This window comes from Rhinolophus sinicus, chromosome X (assembly GCF_036562045.2).
Source record: "Rhinolophus sinicus isolate RSC01 chromosome X, ASM3656204v1, whole genome shotgun sequence".
NCBI classification, from domain to species: domain Eukaryota; kingdom Metazoa; phylum Chordata; class Mammalia; order Chiroptera; family Rhinolophidae; genus Rhinolophus; species Rhinolophus sinicus.
In genome coordinates this window covers 9,981,058-9,988,585 of record NC_133768.1, presented here as the reverse complement: position 1 = coordinate 9,988,585, position 7,528 = coordinate 9,981,058, and positions in this window count along the sequence as shown.

Below are 7,528 nucleotides of genomic sequence, written 5' to 3'. Positions count from 1 at the left end.
CAAAGCTCTCAAGGTGATGCGAAAGTGCCTCCGGAGTAGCATAAAAAGAGGATGCTGTCTTCCACATCCTATGCCCCCCCTCCCCCAATAGCTGACTCCTGTAAGCATGCGTTGTGTATCTCGCTGTCTTCTGCCAAAACATCATCCCCATCTTCTCCCTGCACCCCGCATTTTTACTGAGTTGACTTCCCACTGCAGAATGGGGCGGGGTGGGGGGGCCTCCTGAAACCTGTTGGACAAAGATAGGCTTGGGCTTTGCTTATCTAGTAACAGGGGATACGGAGGGCTTCTCTGGTAAACCACGTCGCGCGGTGTTTCCTACCATCAGGGAAAACCCGAGTTAAAAATGATTAACAGGAAAGCTAGTTAAGAGAGATAATTAACAACTATTAGTTCTTTGGCAGCTGTATTCGTACTATGTGGCATTACTCAGTAGCAGGAAAGGCCAGCTTTATATTAAGTCTGTTTAGTGAAGTGGAAAAGAACAACAGTTGTTTTTTTGCAGTTTTTTTAAGGTGGAAAAACACACATTCTGAAGTTGCCCTTTGTAATTTGTTGAAATGTCATTAGAAAAGATGTTTCAATAGAAGGGGGAAAAAAATTCATAGTTTTTGTAAGAGATCAAAACACATTGCCTACGTTAGCCTTCAATTGTCAAGAGACACGAAAGGGAACTTTCTTACCGTGGTTTCACTCAAAGCTAACAACTTGGGGAAAAATATCAGAGGCCTTTGTTCTCTGCAGATTCTCTGGGCAGCATATACCGTCTGGAGGTTCAAGGTTTTCATCGGTGGTCCCCTGGGACCTTTGGAAAGGCAAGCCTTTGGCACACATGGCTTTGGTTTTCAGTTGTTTTATTCTTTACTACGGGTGCGATTTGCTGGAGGTTATGTAAACTCGAAGCACCCTACTCATGCTAGCTTGCTTGGTAACAGCACACAGGGCTCTTAGCACAGCTTCTCGTTGCTGCATCTGTCTGTCCAAGGCAGCAGCTGGTCCTCCCTCGGGGCAGCTGATGAAGGCGTTCATTATTGTGGAGGGGTGTCTGGTCAGCTTTCCAGCTTGAGCTGGGGCACTGTCCCTGACTCTTTCATGTCCACACTGATTCAGGCCAGGGTTTCTCAGCCTACCCACAGTTGACATTTAGGGCTGGACGTTCTTTGGTATCGGTGGGCCTGTCCTGTGCATTGCAAGATATTTGGCAGCTTCCCTGGTCTCGACCCACTAGATGCCAGTAACACCTCCCAGTGTTGACCACCAAAAATTCTCCAAATATCAACAATGTTCCTTGGGAGGCAAAATCGCTCCCAGTTCAGAACCTCTGTTGCAGATTTACCAGCTTCTAGCCAATAGTTTCAACACAGAACTTCTCAAGGCCTTTGAGTATGTGAACCAGTGAGGGAAGCGAGAGATGCGATCTGACTGCTGCTGTGAGGAGGTCCCTCCGCTGCCTGTTGTGTGGGAGGTGGGGAGGGAGAAAGGAGCCAGGAAGAGATTCTAGAACAGCTAAGTCCATGGCACTAGTCCAGGCAAGAGGGGATGATGGTCTAGACAGGGATTCTAGTGGTGGGAGTGAGAGAAAAGTCTGAACTGGAGAAATGTTTGGAGCGAACCACCAGGACCAGCTGATGGACTGGAAAGGGTGTGTGTGAAAAAGATCAACACTCAAAATGTCTCTTAGGTTGTTGGCCCTCAATGCCACGCACTGGGACGTAGAATATTGGAGGAAAAACTGGGGGATTGGAGAGGGGGTCAGGGGAGGGGAGTGGGTCGAGAGACCTGCTTTGAGCAAGTTAGGTTTGAGGTCCAGAGAGACAGTCCCCCAGAGATGGTGAGGAGGCAACTGGGTCTCAGAGTCTCAGAACTTGGGAGAGAGGAGTCAGGGAAATAGATTTGGTCAGAAAGAAGATAGCATTTAAAGCTCTGGGGAAGCAAGTATAGATGGAAAAGAATTGAGGACTTCTTGCTCTTGGCAGCTCTGTAATTTCAAACTCTGTTTTCAACTCCCCCTTCCCCAACAGAGTAGAGGCAGCAAATTAAAAGTGGGAAGAGGCTAGCTGGGTCTTAGAGTACCCAGATTTAGCCGGAAGACCAGTTACATTTGAATTTCCGGTAAACAAGGAATAATTTTTACCTAAGTCTGTTTGGCACATATTTCATCTGGCAACTCTAAATGGAGGCCAACCCACCAGAGAAAGATAGCAGTGTTTGATGGCCATGATGTGTGCCTTAAGACAGGGCAAATGGAACAATGCTTGAGACCTTCTTTATAGAAGAAGCTTCAGAATCACACCTGGGATGCTGAAAACACAGAAATGCAGAATCTCAGGCCCTACCCAGGTCTACTGAGTCAGAATCTGCATTTTAATAGGGGCCCTGGGTGATCAACACCCATATTGAAATTTGAGAAAGGGTGTACTATACTACCTAGAAAATGGCCCCAGAAAATCCCAACATCAAGCAGTGTTAAAGGTGCGTAGGAATATGGTATGCATGAAAACACAGGAAACCGTTACAGTAATTACCTCTTCCTTTGTATAACGTTTTAGTAGTTGAAGTGCTTTTGCATATACCAGCTCAATTATAACCAGGAAGGTTCTACTCCATCATATTACAATTATGTTCATACACGATGGGTCTGGGCTTCTCTCCCCCTGCTGCCTTAGCCCAAGGGTGTGGGTCCCTCTCCAGGGTCCAGCACAACCATGCCAGAATGCGACAGGCAACAGGGGTTCCCACACTTGCTACTCGTCCCATTTCTGTAAGTCTCCTCCATTGACCACTGCTCTAGCAGCACCCCTGCGAGTCCATCAGCTATGAGTATGTCCCCTGCGAGACTGCAACAAAAACAGTGGCTACTGACCACTGAGTAGGGACTATTCTTCTCAATTTGAGGAGGTTAAAACTGATGTCTAACCACTATGCTGTACACCTGAAACTAATATAAAATAATACTGAATGTCAACGATAATTAAAAATAAATAGTCACGGGGATATAGAGTACAGAGTACAGCATAGAGAATATAGTCAATAATATTGTAATAACTATGTACAGTGTCAGAGGGGTAATAGACTTATGGGGTGATCACTTTGTGAGGGTGTAAATGTCTAACCACTCTGTTGCTCTGTACACCTGAAACTAATACAAACAAACAACAACACAAACTGAAGCCCAGAGAGGTTTAATCACTGATTCTCCCTTCCAATGCAAACAGGAAACAACAGAGAGGCAAGTCCCAAAGAAAAGACCGCAAGTCCCACTGTGCATCAGAGGGAAGAGTTGGGTCAGTACTTGGGCAGCTTACTGGGAAAATGAACTGGGTTAACCTGTTCATTTACTCAACCCAACTAGTAAGTGGCACAACCCTAGTGTGGTCCCTGCCGTCCCTCTAGATCACGGATGCCCACCTGGGCTGCACACTGTGTCATGGGGCAGCTTTTAATCCATTGCCAGGCCGTGCCCCAGCCCAATGATCAGGATCTTAGGAGGGGGGCTAGAATTGAGAAGCACTGCTTTATATTCTACTGCCAGTCTTATCCCCCAACCTCAGGCCACAAAGGTACAGCTTTCTTCCTTAAATCTGCATGCAGCACAAATGAACCAGCCAGGCTGGAGGAAGGCAACTCTACAACCATTTTAAGTTTACTTCATAATGTTGCCGTCTCACACACAAAAAAGAGACAAGCTTTTCCCTGAACAGCCGAATCCCACCCCCACCTGCCACCCACTTTTCAAGAGTCAGGACAGGAGCTTCAGTTTCTCTTTCTAGAAGGATCTCTGACCAGAACTCACTGTTCCCGTGGTACAGCTTTCAGAACCCCGTGTGTGTGCTTCTATTTAAAAGTTGTCAGTCTACAAATGCTCAAGGGAGCAGACAATCTGGTTTCGCCTTCACTTTTAGTCAGTTTGTGCTGGAAATAAATTTGCATGTTTTATCTGACAAGTAGAGACAGGACCCCGCTGAAAGGAGGCCTGGGAGAAGATGGTTGGGAGCAAAGTTGATACTCAGCCCACATGCATAAGTACATCTGACTGGATGGTTAAATATTAACGTACAGAACTTCAGTGCCAGTTAGGAAATAAACACTGACCTGAGCAACCTCGGGGTCCCCCTTCCCCGGGGTCACTGCATCAGCTTCCCATGACCCAGCTGGCATGGCCCAGCTGTAGGCCCATCATGTTCTTATTGCTCTCTTCTTGCACAGCATGGTTGTTAAATCTTCTAAATATCATCCCTGGGTAAACTTGAAAGTGACCTCAGTTTTATCTGGCTCCACCATTTATACACCTCGTTGTGAGGTCTTAGTTTCGTCACCTGCAAAACATGAAGTTTAAAGAAACTGTAAAGTGTTTTGTGCCATGATCAATACATGGTATTTTTTTTTAAAGATTTTTGCCCAGTTATGAATAATGGACTTCATATCCCTCTCTCCTTCCTCCATCAACGAATGTTCTTTCCTGTCTATTGGGCCTATAAAATTGTTCAGAAAATCCAGCCATAGTTCAGTCACCTAGAGGGCTGGGAGGCTGAGGCTTCTTCTTCTCTTGGGAATATTGTGGTCATGGTTGTTCTTAGGGATGGTAAACTTTTTATCACATATTACATTTGGGAAATATATTTTTAAACATGCTTCACATTTCCATTGAAACCATCATTGTATTCCATGAAACTCTGGTCCTCCTTGAACCCTGGATCTTTTTCTTTCCAGTGCTCCTTCCCCACAGAGACTTCGCCTAATACTCATATCACTACTCGGGTTTTCTGCTAGCTTCTGCCTACCCCTGCTGGGCAGATTATAAACATTTGGGGGCTTTTGGTTTTGTGGCTAGAAATGATGAACTTCCTCTGTCCATGTCACAAGTAGATTCTCTTTCATTTCTTATCAGCTTTAAATTCTGTGTGTCATGGTCAGTTGCTGTCCCCCTACCTCAGGGCCCCTCTCTACCCATTAGGAGCTGGAGTTCAAGTTTAACTGTTTTGTCTTCGCGGCTGTGTGTTGCACATTTGATGACACAATTTCATACCCCTGATCTAAGTGCAGAATGATATCCCAGCACTTCTGTCATATCCTATTTGCCAACAGCAAGTCACTAGGTCCCTCCTTCACTCAAGGGGTGGGGACTACACAGTCTGTGTTCACCAGGAAGCAGGGCTCATGGGGCCGTTTTGGAAGCTGCCAACCACAGTGTAATGGTGCAACATGGCTTGAAATTAAGAAATTCACATGGATTTAGGTAGCAAAGTGTTTGGAGATAACTATTCTTCGCCAGTTTATTCCCAAACATCAAAACTACTCAGAACATCAGAGAAATCTAGGCTAGAACTGTATGTAAGAGGTAACAACTCCACCAAAATACTTAAAATGACCACCATTTTCTGGGATAAAAAAGCTTTATATAATTCCTTTATAAGACTCCACTGGGAAAAAAAAAACTCAGAGTGAAAAAAGGCATTATTCAATAAAATATCATCATGTCCTACATTGGGCAAAGGCATTTTAAGGACAGGCAGGCTTTCATGGTGTGAGAACACAAAGAAAATTTTGATTCTTTTTGGCTTTATGCACTAAACATTGTTTAAAGCATATTCAATTTCATTTGACCTATTCAATCAGTGAATACATACCCACTTCTACCATATACACTGTTTATACGGAGCAAGGCAACTTAGGGTCCCAGACTCCCTCCATCGAAGACCAAAATTTTCTAACACCTGCCTATTCAATGGCTCTTTACAAAGGAAGTATTGTGTCCACATTACCTTACTAGGTACATCACTTCCCTTGATTTCCTTTCTGGGATGTAATAACTGGCTCAGTTTCCTTCCCCACGACATTTTTCTACTAAAACTGAAGACATTTACTGCCTTCTATAGGCTCTGCTTCATTTTAGAGCAGTGGTTCTCAGTGGGGGTGATTTTATGCCCAGGGGATATTTGGCAATATTTGGAGACATTTTTGAGTCACATCTTGGTGGGGGGTGAGGTGGAGGGTCCTATTGGCGTCTAGTACGTCAAGGCTAGGGATGCTGCGAACTATTCTACAGTATCACAAGACAGGCCACCTCATCAAAGAGCTATTCAGCCCTAAATCTCATTGATGCCAAGGTTGTGAAACTCTGAGTTAGGGTCAGTGATTACTTACTTTCCTATTCAGGGGGAATTTAGCATCTTTTATTTGGTAGGGGAGTTAATGCAACCTCAAGTTAACCTGGGTTCTGAGCTTGCTTTTACCTTGCCCTGATTCTAATGGCTGGAGTTACTGTACTCAACACTCTACCTTGGTACCCCTGGTATCTCACACCTTAGATCTCAGGTATCTTGCTCCTGGGTAGTTCCTGCTTGCATAAACCCTGCCAGAGCTACCAACTCTAACCCTAAGCTCCGAGAGCTCAGACCAGGATCCTGTCTCTGATTCACAAGTAGTGTGGGCCCAAGCTGATGTCTTACCTGCTCTTTCTAGCAAACTGTTTTTCCTTATCACCTGCTGGCTTCTGCATATCACCCAATCCTCTCTGGCACTCACTGCCAGTCCATCTGCCGGCGCACCATTCTCAACCTACCCCCATCTCCAGCTCTTTGCTCTACTTTCTGGTGCCACAAGTCTGGCATCTTCCAGATGTTCTATAGCCCAGCTCTCTGGACATGGTCCAGCTCTCTGAACTTCCCTTCAGACAGTTAAACATGGTCTGGTCCAAACTTCTGTTCTTTCCCAGTCTGAAAGTCTAGTTTCTAAGCCCTTACTTCTCTTAGTTTGGTCCTTCCTATTTCCTGATGACCCCCTGTTCTGATCCATGAGAGAGATCCAGCTATATACTGAGTTATGCCAGAGTAGCCAATAAAATAATAGAAAATAAATTCATTAAACAGGTAATGACTGGTTTTATGTAGGTAAAAATGGCAATCAGGAGAGTCTTTTGGCTGAATTTTTTAATTTTCCAAAGGTTTTTTTTTGATTGGGTTTTTGTTTTGTTTTGTTTACTTACTTTTTTGAGCAATAGTGTAGGGGACCAGAATATGCCACCTCAAAATATGCCACTTTGGCATAAGGATTGTTTAGAGCTGAATAAAATTGAGAAACAGATTAAAAACAAAACAAAAACTCTCTGTCCTCCCCCTTGATGTGCCTAAACACAGACATAAAATTCCATTTGTAAAGGTGTCACTCTTTCTCATATTAAGAAGAGGAGGACAATTCTTAGACTCTTAATCACTGGGGACAACTCTAGACTCTTCTCAGCCCAGAGACAGCACTGAGAGGAATCTATATAACAAACTTTACTAAATGACCATTATGTTCCATTAGTTTTCCCTCCTATATTTACTTTCCCACAGTTTGCCATCCCTTAAAGCCTTAACCCCTTTTTCTGTTTGTCTTGTCACTTCTCCACATATTATTGTTCTTTGTTAAGATGCTATATAAGCCCTAAGTTCTAACCACCTTTTTGAGTTACTCATCACTGAGTTTCTCCCACGTGTATGTGCTCTGCTCGTGTTAATAAACTCTGTTTTTTTTCTTGTTAATCTGT